Below are 15,897 nucleotides of genomic sequence, written 5' to 3' on the forward strand. Positions count from 1 at the left end.
AGTCCTATAGGCCTTCTGATAGGATGGGAAAATCCCTTTACCAACTGCTCAGTAGGGCAATGATAGTTGGGATAATCGTGCATTTGGGAAATTGGGATCCTTTCAGAGTTAATATTTATAAATGAATCCGTATTTTGAAGTGAAAACATTCTCAACAAGCTCCTCCTGTCTTAGTTATGTGTCCCTCTTTCCATTTTTTGTACTTACCTGTTTTTTTCTTTGATTTTTTTTCAGGGAGTTTTTTGTGTAACCATGCTAGTGTCTTCTTGGATTTCTTTTCTTTTTCAGTGGTATTGAGCTGGACTGGACTTTTATAATATTTTTCAGTTTCCCAAGCTTCTTGAGTTGTTTTACCCATTAAGATTTTTCTCTTGGAAGAAAAGTCTTCGTTATGGTTCATCCAAGCTGGGAATAAATATGGCAACTGCTTTGGGAAGAAGGTTGTAGTTTATTGAAGAGGAGAACCAGACAGGAAGATGGCTGGCAGAAAAGAAGGACTGACCACATCTAAGGAATAGGTTTTTATACCCTCTGGATCCTTTTGTTTGGAGTTGCTTCCTGTTCCTGTTTGAGGCTATTTCCTGTGTCATCAATGAACTTTTGACCCGAGTCTGAGTGTGCCCTTCTGGCATTCTGACGGTGATGGGTTAATCATATTATGTCCAGATATAGATTTTAAGTGTCTTTGTCTTCTTAATGTTCTAGCTCCAACTTTCCTGATGGTTTACATTTGCATATCTATAGAACTGGTTTTTCTGCTTGGGAGGAGGAGACCTGAGACTATTAAGAAAACTGGGCATGCTTTCCTGGTTCTTCAATATCTTTTTAGGAAATATATTTTTCTGCCCTTTTAATATTTCCTTCTCTGGGGAGCTGACTTCCCACATCTCCATGGAATCCTTCCCAAGCTCTAAGTTTGTTAAAATCAGCTCTTTTAAAGTCTTAAGACACTGGTCTGATTATGTTCTGTTGCTTGTGTTTGCATTATTGAATTCCAATATTGCATGATCACTCCTCCCCAAAGTTCCAGCATCTTCAACCCGCTCTATCACTTCTCTGTAAGAATTAGGTCAGTGGTGGCAAACCTTTTAGAGACCGAGTGCCCAAACTGCAACCCAAAACCCACTTATACATTGCTGGGTGCCAGGTGGGTGTGGCCCACTGAGTGGGCATGGCTATGGTAGTCATGGCAGCATGGGTGGGCGTGGCCACTTCCATGTTGCTCTTAAGGACGGATGCCTGTGGCGGCCGGGTAGGGTTGGAGATCCAGGGGGGTCTCTGGTGGGTGGGAAAGTGGGCAGGAGGCTCATCTTCTTTTGGCAATAAGCCAATCAGATCACAGGATTCAATTATTGTCATGTATGGAAGCTGAGAGAAGGACATTTGTCAGTGTGTTATGTGATCACTATCAAGTTGGTTGTGTTTTTTGTGTTCTTTCATTGAGTTTGTAAAATGCAGAAATGTGATTTGTCATAATTGTGATGATTATGGCGTACAGCTCATGAAAACCCCAAATCCAGAATCTCAGAAAATTAGAATATTGTGAAAAGGTGCAATATTCTAGGCTCAAAAGTGTCCCACTCTAATCAGCTAATTAAGCCATAACACCTGCAAAGGGTTCCTGAGCCTTTAAATGGTCTCTCAGTCTGGTTCAGTAGGAATCACAATCATGGGGAAGACTGCTGACCTGACAGTTGTGCAGAAAACCATCATTGACACCCTCCATAAGGAGGGAAAGCCTCAAAAGGTAATTGCAAAAGAAGTTGGATGTTCCGGCCTGGCCTGATGGGGGATGTGTTGGGGTTTTTATTGCGGGTTTTTTTATACCATTATTTATTGTTTTAGCTCGGGCTCGTATTGAATTCTCTCTTAACTTTTGTATTTTGCATTTTATATGTGCCCTGTTCACCGCCCTGAGTCCTTCGGGAGAAGGGCGGTATACAAATATAATAAACTTAAACTTAAACTTAAACTTAAGTTGGATGTTCCCCAAGTGCTGTATCAAAGCACATTAATAGAAAGTTATGTGGAAGGGAAAAGTGTGGAAGAAAAAGGTGCACAAGCAGCAGGGATGACCGCAGCCTGGAGAGGATTGTCAGGAAAAGGCCATTCAAAAGGGTTGGGGACTTTCACAAGGAGTGGACTGAGGCTGGAGTCAGTGCATCAAGAGCCACCACACACAGATCCTGGACATGGGCTTCAAATGTCCTATTCCTCTTGTCAAGCCACTCCTGAACAACAAACAATGTCAGAAGCGTCTTACCTGGGCTAAAGAAAAACACCTGGTCTGTTGCTCAGTGGTCCAAAGTCCTCTTTTCTGATGAGAGCAACTTTTGCATCTCATTTGGAAACCAAGGACCCAGAGTCTGGAGGAAGAATGGAGAGGCACACACTGCAAGATGTTTGAAGTCCAGTGTGAAGTTTCCACAGTCTGTGTTGATTTGGGGAGCCATGTCATCTGCTGGTGTTGGTCCACTGTGCTTCATTAAGTCCAGGGTCAACACAGCCCTCTACCAGGAGATTTTGGAGCACTTCATGCTTCCTTCCGCAGACGAGCTTTATGGGGATGCTGACTTCATTTTCCAACAGGACTTGGCACCTGCCTACACTGCCAAAAGCACCAAAACCTGGTTCAATGACCGTGGGATTACTGTGCTTGATTGGCCAGCAAACTCGCCTGACCTGAACCCCATAGAGAATCTATGGGTGTTGTGACTCAGGGCCAGCCGGTGGGTCCGGCAGCCGGCTCGGATGTATCGGATGACTCAGATGAGGGGGAGGAGGAGGGTGTGGAAGACGAACCGGCTGATGATGGCTTGCAGGCTTGGCAGAGCTCCCAGCTGGGGCCCTCTTCTCAGCTGCGTGAGCCCGATAGTGCGGAGGATGATGACCCACAGCTGGCCCTGTTCAAGGACGCCCGACGCAGGAGGCAGTCGAGCAGGAACAAACAAAGAAAGGCTGTGGGACTCCTCGGGAGGAGGCACAGGGAGACCACGCCCTGAACTCTAAATAAAAGGAGTGTTTGGGGAGGGGCTGGTTGCTGAAAGCAACCCTTCCGCTTGAGGATTCAAGTTCTTGTGTTTCTTGTTCTGTTGTTTTGCTTGTGAATTAAACTTGGCAGACGCTTTGCAGCCTCAGACGCTCTCCAGTCTCTACTACTTGAACAGGGGTTTGCCTTATTACAAGGCCGGTAGTTGGCTGGTTCAGAACAGTTTGCTTTCAGCCTCCCACCCCTTACTACTACGATGGAGCAGCTTCTTGCCGAGAATGCTCAGCTCACCCAGCAACTCACTTTGCTGGCAGCTCAGGTGGCTCAACTGCAAGCTCAGGTACATGCTGCACCCCCACCCAGGAGGAAATGTCAGATAGCTATGCCGGATAAATTTGCTGGCAATCCAGAACTGTTTCCTGCCTTCCTGGGACAATGCCAGCTTTTTATCAGCGTGAGAGCAGCTGATTTCCCCACTGACCGAGACAAGGTGGGATTCGTGTTGAGCCTTCTGTTGGGGGATGCAGCTCGTTGGGGCACGCCTCTGCTGGCACAGCCTAGCCCTTTGTTGGATAACTTTGGGGGGTTTTGTGACCATATGCGCCTCATGTACGAGGACCCGATTAAGGCGCAGACTGCCACCCGACGCCTGAAAGCTTTGAGGCAGGGTCAGCGCCCCCTACAGGCCTATATCAGCGATTTCCGGCTGCTTAGCCAGGATTCCGCCTGGAATGAGGCTGCGCTCGTGGATGCCTTCCAGGATGGCTTGTCAGAGGAGATGTTGGATGAGCTGGCCCGCGTGGACATTCCCTCAGACCTGAATGGGCTGATCCATCTTTGTCTGCGGATCGATGCCCGGCTGCAGCAGCGAAAGAGTCGCCGTGCCACCCCACAGACCCCTGCCGCTCCTGTTGAGCGTGTGCCCCCAGTCCAGAGGGAGGAGCCAATGGAGCTGGGTGCCGCCCGGTCCCGTCTCTCGGTGACGGAAATGGACAGACGATCGGGGGGGTTGTGTTTTTACTGTGGGGACCCTGGACATTTGGCCGCTTCTTGCCCGAAGAAGCGTCAGCGGGCGTCAGTGACCAAGCCGGCCCCGAGAAAGTCCCCTGCTTTGCTGTCGGGAAACGGCCCGAGCCCGATCTAGACGGTGTGATAGATCGGGCGACTCACAACGACCACGCCGAGCGACGCCATTCCGACGGTGCCTGTGAACCTCCACGGCATTTGATTTTGGAGGCACGTCTGATCCTTCCTGGCAAGCCAGAGGGGATTCCGGTCCATGCCTTAATTGACTCTGGGGCTACCACTAACTTTATGGACTCGGCCTTCGTGGCCAAATGGGCTGTTCCCCAGTGTCCGGTGGATCCGCCCATGCTAGTGGAGACCATCGATGGTCGAGTGCTCCTGTCCGGGCCTATTACGGCCGCCACGCAACCAGTGTGTATGGCCATCAGTTCCCATGTGGAGGCCATCCAGTTCTACATCACTTCGGATCTGCACTTCCCCGTGGTCTTGGGACTGGCGTGGCTCCGGGCGCATGATCCACAGATCTATTGGTCTCAGAACTTGGTCACCTTCCCAAGTTTGCAGTGCGTGGACCACACCCGCCATATCTGTGCCGGCCAGGTGGAGGGTTCCTCAGGGGTTTCCTTGCCTCCCGTACTGTCCGACTTTGCTGATGTGTTCAGCGAGTCAGAGGCGGACCAATTACCCCCGCACAGGCCCTATGACTGTTCCATTGATCTAGTCCCTGATGCGCCTCTCCCAGTGGGGCGTTTGTACTCCATGTCGGAGCCCGAGTTGGCTGCATTGCGGGACTTCCTGACAAAGAATTTGGCTCGTGGTTTCATCCGGCCCTCGTCCTCGCCAGTGTCTGCGCCCGTGCTCTTCGTCAAAAAGAAGTCGGGCGAGCTACGGCTTTGCTGTGACTACCGGAAACTCAACGCCATCACGGTGCGTAACCGCTACCCGCTGCCCCTCATCCCCGAGCTCTTGGACCGACTCCGGGAGGGTAAGATCTTCACGAAACTGGACCTGCGTGGAGCTTACAACCTCGTCAGGGTTCGGCCGGGTGATGAGTGGAAGACGGCGTTTGGTACTCGCTATGGACATTTCGAGTACACGGTGATGCCGTTTGGCCTGACCAACGCCCCCGCTGTGTTTCAGCATTTTATGAACGACATCTTTCGAGATCTGTTGGACCAGTTTGTCGTGATTTACCTGGACGACATCCTGATTTACTCCCCGTCGCGTGAAGCGCATCATCAGCATCTCCGTCAGGTCCTGCAGCGCCTCCGGAAACATCGGCTGTTTGCCAAGTTGGAGAAGTGCCAGTTCTACCAGGTGACCATCGATTTCCTGGGTCACCGCATTTCTCCTGAGGGCATCGCCATGGAACCGAGTAAAGTTGAGTCGTTGCAGAGTTGGCAACCCCCGCGTCGCGTGAAGGATGTTCAGCGACTTCTTGGATTTGCCAACTACTATCGAACATTCATCCCTGGCTTTGCTGCCTTGACAGCCCCCCTCACCCGGCTCCTGCAGAAGAAGACTCGGTTCCAGTGGAACGCCCCCGAACAACAGGCGTTCCAAGCTTTGAAGGACGCCTTCATGAAGGAGCCCATCTTGAAGCATCCTGACCCGCAACGGCCGTTTGTCGTGGAGGCGGACGCCTCCGACATTGCCATTGGGGCCGTGTTACTCCAGGCAGCGACGCCCAACGGTACCCTTTTCCCTTGCGCGTATCACTCTCGGAAATTGAACCCCTCGGAGCGCAACTATACCATCTGGGAGAAGGAGCTGCTGGCCATCAAGGCGGCGTTCGAGGCTTGGAGGCATCATCTGGAGGGGGCGCGACATCAAATCGAGGTCCGGACGGACCACAAGAATCTGGAAAGCCTGCAGACCGCTCGGAATTTGAACCAACGCCAGATCCGGTGGTCCCTCTTCTTTGCGAGGTTTGACTTCCGGGTGCGGTACATACCAAGCGGGCACAACCAGAGAGCGGACGCTCTGTCCAGGAAGCCCGAGTACACCCGAGCGGAAGACAAGCTTCCGCCCAGGACAGTGATCCCCGTCGAGTCTTTTGCTGCGGTGCGGGAGCCGGTGGATATACGGGCTCGGATCCGGGAGGCGCAGCAGCAGGAGGCGTGGGTGGCTCAGCGGAAGGAAGAGGTGGGGCCAGATTCGCCTTGGTCGGTCACGGATGGACTCCTGTATTATCGTGACCGGCTCTATGTTCCGGGAGGGCCACTCAGGGGACTCGTCCTCAGCCAGTGTCATGATAACCCGGCTGCGGGGCATTTTGGCCTGTTCAAGACTCTGAACCTGGTCTCCCGTACCTTCTGGTGGCCCCGAGTCCGACACGACGTCCAGTCTTATGTCACCTCCTGCATCCCATGCAGGCAGGCCAAGTCAGCGACAGGGGCCCCGCCTGGTTTACTGCAGCCTTTGCCAACACCCAAGAGACCCTGGGGGGCTGTGTCCATGGACTTTCTGACGGATCTACCCCCATCCTCCGGCTTCACGACAGTGTTTGTGGTGGTGGACATGCTGACCAAGATGGCGCACTTCATCCCCTGTCGCGGCTTACCGTCAGCTCGCGCCACTAGTCGCATGTTCATCCAACAGGTGTTTCGGCTGCACGGCCTCCCCGATAGAGTCGTCTCCGATAGGGGGGCCCAGTTTACAGCCCGCTTCTGGCAGGAGTTGATGCGGGCGTTGGACATTAAGGTTTGCCTCTCGTCCGCGCATCATCCTCAGACCGACGGGGGTACCGAGAAGGTCATTGGCATCTTAGAGCAGTATCTGCGCTGCTACGTTAACCTGCAGCAGGACAATTGGGTGGACTATTTGGCCATAGCCGAGTTTGCCTTTAACAACTCGCAGCACACCTCCACGCAGATGACACCGTTCTTGGCCAACGTGGGTTATCACCCCCGGTTTTTCCCCCTTTCTCCCGTGGACTCACCGGAGCCGGCAGCGAACGAATTCATGGCGGAGTTACAGGCGATCCATCGGTTGGTGCGACGGCAGCTGGAGAAGGCCAAGGCCGACTACAAGAGGTTCGCCGATCGGTCGAGAAGGGATACGCCTCCACTATCGGTGGGGGATCGGGTCTGGCTGTCCACCAGGAACCTACCATCCACTCGGCCGGCGAGGAAGCTGGAACACCGTTACCTTGGACCGTTCCCAGTCGAGGCCGTCATCAACCCGGTCGCCTATCGTTTAACTCTGCCACGTTCCCTGCGCGTGCACCCCGTCTTCCATCGGTCCTTGTTGGTCCCCGAACAACCGGCTTGTCCACTTCGCCAAGCGGAACCTCCCCCATCAGGACCTCGCGATGGCGGCAGCACCCCCGAGTACGAGGTCGCCAGCATCAGGGATTCCCGCTGGCTGAAAGGTCGCTTCCAGTACCTGATCGAGTGGAAAGGGTACGGGCCGGAGGACTTCACATGGGAAGACGCGACCGCCGTTCATGCCCCTGCGTTGGTGACTGCTTTTCACGAACAGTTCCCATCCCGACCGCATCCGGATCGGCAGCCCCGGGGGAAGGGCCCTGCGGTGCGGGATAGTGTTGTGACTCAGGGCCAGCCGGTGGGTCCGGCAGCCGGCTCGGATGTATCGGATGACTCAGATGAGGGGGAGGAGGAGGGTGTGGAAGACGAACCGGCTGATGATGGCTTGCAGGCTTGGCAGAGCTCCCAGCCGGGGCCCTCTTCTCAGCTGCGTGAGCCCGATAGTGCGGAGGATGATGACCCACAGCTGGCCCTGTTCAAGGACGCCCGACGCAGGAGGCAGTCGAGCAGGAACAAACAAAGAAAGGCTGTGGGACTCCTCGGGAGGAGGCACAGGGAGACCACGCCCTGAACTCTAAATAAAAGGAGTGTTTGGGGAGGGGCTGGTTGCTGAAAGCAACCCTTCCGCTTGAGGATTCAAGTTCTTGTGTTTCTTGTTCTGTTGTTTTGCTTGTGAATTAAACTTGGCAGACGCTTTGCAGCCTCAGACGCTCTCCAGTCTCTACTACTTGAACAGGGGTTTGCCTTATTACAAGGCCGGTAGTTGGCTGGTTCAGAACAATGGGGCATTGCCAAAAGAAAGATGAGAGACATGAGACCGAACAATACAGAAGAGCTGAAGGCCGCTATTGAAGCATCCTGGTCTTCCATAACACCTCAGCAGTGCCACAGGCTGATAGTTTCCATGCCACGCCGCATTGAGGCAGTAATTGCTGCAAAAGGGACCCAAACCAAGTACTGAGTACATATGCATGCTTATACTTTTCAGAGGTCCGATATTATTCTATGTCAGGGGTGTCAAACTCCATTGAGGGCCACATCAGCATTGCGGTTACCCTCAGGGGGGTGGGTGGGTGTGGCCAGAGTGGGTGTGGTCTACTGGGTGGGCATAGCTGGAGTCCATGTGGCCTAGTGGGTGGGCATGGCCAGCTCTACATTGTTCGCGTCAAGGGTGCCTATAGGGGCCTCGGCAGGAGTGGGACAGATCTGAGGATCTCTGGCAGAAGGAGATGGGACCGGGGCAAATGCCAAGGCATGGTCCACTGGAGGAGCCTCACTGTTCCTCTCAGACCATGCGGGGGGCGGGGCTGGATGGTGGTGCAGAGGTCAAATACCCGGCCCAGCCCTCAAGCACTCGTGGCACTAAGCCCAGCCCCACTTCCCCAAGGGGGCGCCCAGCTGCACTTATGTCCTCCTCAAGGCTTCTGCTGCTGTGCTTGCTCTCCTTAGCCAGGTTGCTCATGATGGGTATGAGGGCAAAGTCAAGAGGGAGACCCACTCCCTCTCCATGTGAGGAGACCTGGCTTTGTATCCAAAGGTTCCTTAGCAATAGGATGGGAAACCCCCCAGGATAGGCCAGGAGGAGGGGGCAAGGGGATGGTGAAAGGGCAGCAGGGAAGGTCTAAGGCAGGACTTCCCTCAGACCCTCCCTCTCCTTCCTTCCTTCCTTCCTTCCTAAGATTGGTGGGAAAATATTTGAGATGAGGGAGGGAGAAAAACAGGCAAGAAATGCAGCTGGGGAAGTGTCATCCTTTGTGAGGAATGAAGAAATGTACCATCGCCTGGAGGTGGCCAGCACATGGCCCTTGCCTACTTCACATATCCGGCTTGGTAGGCTCTGGGGGAGCGGATGCCATGAGCAGCATGAGAGTCAATGTTACCTGTGCAATGCTGCCCAGCCCCCAGCCCGCCTGGTTTGGGCAGGCAGCGGGGTGTTCTCCTCACAGTGCTGAGAGGCTGAGCCGGGTGGCATGAATCTGAAGAAAAGTGCAATGCCCAGCCCCTAGCCTGCCCGAAGTAGACAGGGCCATGTGCTGGCCACTTCCAGGTGATGGTGCATTTCTTCATTCCTCACAAAGAGTGATACCTCCCCAGCACGCGCCCAGGGAGCAGGGCTGATGCGGCAGGGGCAGGTCCCTCGCTGTTTCCAGATGGTCTTGTGGAGCTAAGACTGAATGTGTTACAGCATAGATGGCCACCATGAAATTGTACATTGGCTCCTGCCCGGCCTGGGCCAGGGCCAAGGCAGCGGGGGCCATTCCCTCACTGTTTCCAGAATGGCTTTGCGGGCCACATGAAACCACTTCGTGGGCCAGATCCGGCCCCCCGGGCCTTGTGTTTGACATGTCTGTTCTATGTATACTCCTTGTTTTATTGATTGCATGTAATATTCTAATTTTCTGAGATTGTGGATTTGGGGTTTTCATGAGCTGTACGCCATAATCATCACAATTATGACAAATCAGGGCTTGAACTATCTTGCTTTGCATGTAATGAGTCTATCTCATATATTAGTTTCCCCTTTTAAGTTGCATTCCTGAAATAAATGAACTTTTGCACGATATTCTAATTTTTCGAGTTTCACCTGTATGACCATTGCAGCATCCCCAGGGGTCATGTGCTTCTCTCCTTCTCCTTCCCATCTCCTTCCTTCCCTCTCCCCTCCTTCCTTGCCTGCCACCCTTTCTCATTCCCATCTCCTTCCTTCATTCTCATTGTCTCTTCCTTCCTCCCTCCCATTGTCCCTTCCTTTCTTCCTCCCTCCCTCCCATTGTCCCTTCCTTCCTTCCTTCCCTCCCCCTCTGTGCCCAGGAAGTGTGAATGAAGGGAGCAGAAAGAGCTTGGAGCAAAGGTGGGGAGGGACGGGAAGTGTGAATGAATACTTTCTGCTCTGTACATCCCCCCCACCCGTTCGCTCCAAGCTCTCTCTGCGGTTCCCTCCAGGCTCGCTCTCTCTCCGTGCATTTGCACATTCCCCCGTTCGCTCCAAGCTCTTCTGTTCCCTCCAGGCTCTTTCTCCTCCATGCATTTGCACATCCCCCCCCCCGTTCGCTCCAAGCTCTCTCTCCTGTTCCCTCCAGGCTCTCTCCTCCATGCATTCACACATTCCCCCTTTCGCTCCAAGCTCTTCTGTTCCCTCCAGGCTCTTTCTCCTCCATACATTTGCACATTTTGCAGCACCCCAGCGGCCCAATCTGAGCTCCAGAGGCTTGTAAAAGGCCTCTGCTGCCCGGATTGGCCATGGGGGCCCCCCCACAAAATCGCTCTGCAGGCTTACCTGGTCTCACGCTGGCAGCTGCTTCAACCATCCAACCCTGATCCGCCCAGCTCTTGCACCTGCTCCAACTCAAGAGTGCAGAGAGAGAGAAAGAGAGTACAGGCATATGTGGAGAAGCAGAGGGGAGGAGCCTGGCCCCTCCTCCTTCAGGGTGATGGCGTGCGTGCCCACAGGGACGGCTCCACGTGCCACCTGTGGCACACGTGCCATAGGTTCACCACCCCTGCCTTATGCATTCGTCCTGGCCCATGCCATTCCTACTTCCCTGTGTCCTTCCCCTGAATCCCTGATTCCAACTTCCCCTGTTCCAATCTGCTTTCCCATGTCCTGGTCCTCCTTCTTGCTGCCTTACTACCTCCTTAACTGTGGCTACCATCATTCTCCCTTTTTGCTTTACTTTCTCTGTGTCTCTCTGGACATACACTTTCTGAGCCACTTTTAATAAGTCATCTATAGGTTCGGTAATCCAATTATCCAGTTTTTGCAATTTCCTCGAAATATCTGGCCAAGCCTTAGTCACGAACTGGATTCTGACAAGCGGCACATTTGCCACATCATCAGGATCCACTCCTGAATACCTTCTCATGGTGTCCTTTAATCTTTGTAAGAAGGTGGTGGGAGATTCCTCTTTTTCTTGCTCAAGGCTTAGACCCTTTGTCATATTTTGTGCTTTTGGGATTGCCTCCTTTATTCCCCTTATAAATTATGTTCCTCATATCTTCCATATTTGTCCTATGTGCCTGAATGTTATTATCCCAATTAGGTCTCACAATGGGAATTTTATCCTCTCTCTTTATATTATTATTAGTTGAAGGGGGATGGTCCCGCTCCCAGACTCGTATTGCAGCGGCCCGGATCAATTGCCTCTCTTCCGCCGAGAACAATGTGTTTTGTATAGCCATTGACTCATCCCACGTATAAATGTTTGGTCCTAATAAATTGTCTAACTGTTCAGCTGCTCCTAAAGGGTCCTCTATCAAATTTTTCATTTCTTTCCTAAAAGATCTTACCTCCGATGCCCGGAGTGGAACCTGTACAAAACTTATTAGTGATTGGGCCTGGCCGTTTACTCCGTTTGGAACCTCTTTCAAAGGAAACATTGTATCCTTTTCCTCTATGGGTTTAAACAGAAAGTCCTCTATATCCTTTTTACATTGTTCCAATTCTTTCTGTAAGGCTTTATACTGATTAACCTTTTGTCTTATTTGGCGGCTCCCTGGGGGTGATGGCACACCGGGTGGAGCCTGGGCTATGTTAATCAGACCCAGACTGTACAGTGAGGGTAAATACTTTCTCTTCTCATCTTGTTCCTCTTCTTCATCTACTAAGAAGACACGAGAAGGGATTTTTTCTGATATATTGGTCCATTTGCCCAGATTCCAGACCACAGCATTATCTAATTCATTATCTAGGGATTCACAAGCCTTAGTTCTAATGTAATCATATAAGTTTGGGCAGGTGAAATAATCGTTAGTTCCTAATTGGGGCCATTCAATTTTCTCATCCTCCCACCATACGAAGCAGCACAAATTTACTATATCTTCTTTTGTTAAATTTAACTTAGTGATCAGTTTGTTATATGGTGGTTTCCCCCAGTTTTCTAACCATTTCCCTAATGGACTGTGGGGATCTATTTTTAGTTTTGGGTTTTTCCTAATCTTTTTCACACACTTCTTCTCCTGGGACCCTCCTGAATTACCCATGGTTGGTTTACCGCACAATTCTGTTGTCCTTACCAATCTAATGAGACCACAGTTTGCTTCACCAAGCCACTTCCTCCTTTTCTGACCAATCTCCTCGCGGAGGTATGGAAGTGCATACTCAGGAGTCCACTCTCACTTCGCCTTGCCAGCCCTTACGGCCCTTGGGGCGTCTCACACACACCTCTCACAGATCTCAGACTCAAACTGTCCTACCCAACCCTCCTCGATTGCCTAGGTTTTATTCCTTGGTTCACCCCAAGTTTTACTCACCTAGGTTTGTGCACGAAGTTGCCCGGTCCTTATCCTGGTAATTCTCTGGCCCCCTCTCCTCAGTTCTTACCAATCACTATTTGGTCCATGGGCCTGGCTCCGTTCTGCCTCCTGGACCTGTGACTGCAACCTTGGACCATTGAAATCAATGGGGCATGCCTTCCTCAGCTGATCTCGCCTCCCAAAGATGCAGGAACAGATGCCTGAGCTCCACGTTGGGCGCCAATTTGTTAGAAATCGTTGATGAAGATATTGAAGAGCACTGGGCCCAGAACAGAGCCCTGGGGCACCCCACTACACACTTCCTTCCATGTAGATGTGGTTCCATTGAGGACCACATGCTGAGTACAGCTGGTCAGCCAGCTATGAATCCATCTGGTGGTGATGCTGTCTAACCCACATTTTTCTATCTTATCAAGTAGTAGGTTGTGATCTACTTTATCAAATGCCTTACTGAAGTCCAAGTAAATTATATCCACAGCATTCCTCTGATCCACTAATTTTGTCACTTGGTCAAAGAATGCAATAAGATTTTTCTGGCATGATCTGTTTTTGACAAACCCAAGTTGACTTTTAGTGATGACTTTGTTTGCCTCTAGGTGCTCGCTGATTCGTTGTTTATCTTTTCCAGAATCTTCCCAGGTATTGAGGTCAGGCTGATAGGTCTGTAATTTCCTGGATCCATTTTTTTTCCTTTTTTGAAGATGGGAACTACATCAGCTCTTTTCCAGTCCTCTGGTAGTTCTCCAATGCTCCAGGATCTTTGAAAAATATAGTTCAGTGGTTCTGAGATCACATCTGCCAGTTCCTTGAGAACCTTGGTCCTGGTGATTTGAACTCGTCTAGGCTGGACAGGTGCTCACTTACCATTTTCTTGCCTATCTTAACTTGTGTTTCTATTCTGTTTTTTATGGCACTATTTTTGATAGGTTGGTCTGGTTTTTTCCTTTGTGTAAAGACAGATGCAAAAAATGAGTTAAATAGTTCTGCTTTCTCCCTGTTGCTTGTCACCTTCTTGCCACTTTCACCCACTAATGGACCAATCATTTCCTTCACTTTTTTCTTGTTTTTTACATGTTGAAAAAAGCTTTTTTTGTTATTGTTGACTTTGGTCGCAAGCCTTAGTTTTCCTCACTTCATCTTTGCAGGCTCGGGCTATTTGCTGATATTCTGACTTAGTTATGTGCCCCTCTTTCCACTTTCTATACAATTTAATTCAATGTCAGAATGCAGATGAGTGATGGCACAACATGTACATGCAGACCTTTTAGTAAAACAGTTCCATGCTAGATAACCCCAGAAACCAGGTCTGAAGGTAGAAGCAAATAACAAACTTTGATGAATGTCTTTTGTGTTCTAGGTTACCTTTCCTCTGTAAAGGGGGGGGGGGCGATCTGTCAAGCTATGAACCTGGCTACCTTTAAGACTGCTGCATACCTTTAGCTTGCCTTCAGAGTGGGGAGGGGGGATGGAGAAACAGAGTGGAATCCACAGGTGGCTTATCATCGTGAGAAAGCAGAGAAGTGAAAGGTCTGTTTTGGCAAACAGAGAAAGGCTTCTGACAACAAACACCTGTGATTTAATTGGACATTGTGACCTGACCAGTCAGAGGAGAGAGGAGGAGAATGTTTCATGTAATTAACTGCTTCCCACATTTTCTTTAGAGCCAGATTTCGTTTTCTAACTTACCGCTATGATTCAACCCAGTGCTTTTTTTGTAAAAGAAAAAGGTGCCGGAACTCACACATGTCATACAACCCGCCTTGCCTACCCTACAAGGTTCCATCCAAAAAAGGTGCCGGAACTCCGTTCTGAGCGTTCTATGAGGAAAAAAAAGCCCTGATTCAACCCATTAAAAACAACATTAGAGGACTTTTCGACCCTGATGTGTTTCTTGCTGGGGATTTCAGGTGGAGGTTGACATCAGTGTGTTTAGTGCTCTCTTCTCCTTTTGGCTGAGTATTTCATTTGTCTGTTGCATTGCACATTGGGGATGATTCTTTGTCTGATGTCTTCTTGTGTTTTTCTCTCTGCATATTTATAAGGATTTATAAGGATTACAGTCTCTATGAGCTAAATGATATTGAATGAACCAAATATGAATTTTTGTGATCCTGAGAAAACCGAGTTATTATTTATTCAAGCCTCTGCTTACACAAGGCTGTTTACACTGACCACTGGGACTGCAAATTTATGAGGACTGTAAACTTTTACAAGGATTGTAAAACTGTACCTGGAGCTGCAATAGGACACTGCAGATTCTATTCATCTACATATTATCACTCTACTTTCTTTTGTGGATTACAAATTATCAGAGACTACACATTTTTAAAGGAACCTCTTCAATATTATTGCAGACTACTATTTTTGTATAATTTTTACACTAACTACAACAGGGGTCCCCAGCCCCCAGCCCGTGGACCAGTACCGGTCCGTGACATGCCAGCAACCAGGCCGCACAAACAAGCAAAGCCCCATCCGCAAGATGCAGGCAGCACACAAAACCACACACCCTCCAATCCGTGGAAAAACCTCTCTCCACAGAACCGGTCCCTGGTGCCCAAAAGGTTGGGGACCTCTGAACTACAAGCTATTTCATTTTTTACTCTCAGCTGAGATACTATTTTTTCTTTTCATCTTTTATTCATATGTCATTTTTAATACACCTGTGGATTACAAACTGTATCAAGAGGGCAACTTCAGCATTAGCCACAGGAGGGACCAAAAGGAGAACTAAGAACTCCTAGAACTAAGGAGAAATTTCCTGACAGTGTAAGCTATTAACCAGTGGAACGGCTTGCCTTCAGAAGGTGTGGGTGCTCCATCACTGGAGTTTTTTAAGAAGAGATTGGACAGCCATTGTCTAGAATGGTATAGGTCCCTTCCAACTCTGTTATTCTGTTATTCTAAAAGACTAACATTTAAGAATAGAAATTTCAGTTTAAATTAAAACAAAATCTTCTAAATGTTTGGAAATTTTAAAAATGCTTATTTTTAAATGAACTTGTAGAATTTTTAAAATTTTTGAAAAAATCCTTTTAACGTTGCATGCTGAAAAGCTGAGAGGAGGCCTACTTCCCACCCAAGCGGTGGCCCACCTGAGAGGCAGCCCAGAGGCCCAGCAACCCAGGGGCCTGGAGTTTACAGGATGGTTGTTGAGGCAGCTGGAGGCCAGCTGAGCAGAGGTGGTGGTACAAACAGAAGCCAACTAAGCAGCAGTGGAACAGAGCTGGGTGGCAGTAGACCAGCAGCTGAGAGCAGCGTGGCAGACCAGCTAAGCAGCGGCGGTGCAGACTTAAGTGGCAGCGGATTGCCCAGAACAGCACATCACACCTGAAAACCCCTGCAGTGGCCAGGCAACTG

The sequence above is a fragment of the Vipera berus genome, assembly GCF_964194415.1.
Source record: "Vipera berus genome assembly, chromosome: W".
Classification (NCBI taxonomy): Eukaryota; Metazoa; Chordata; class Lepidosauria; order Squamata; family Viperidae; genus Vipera; species Vipera berus.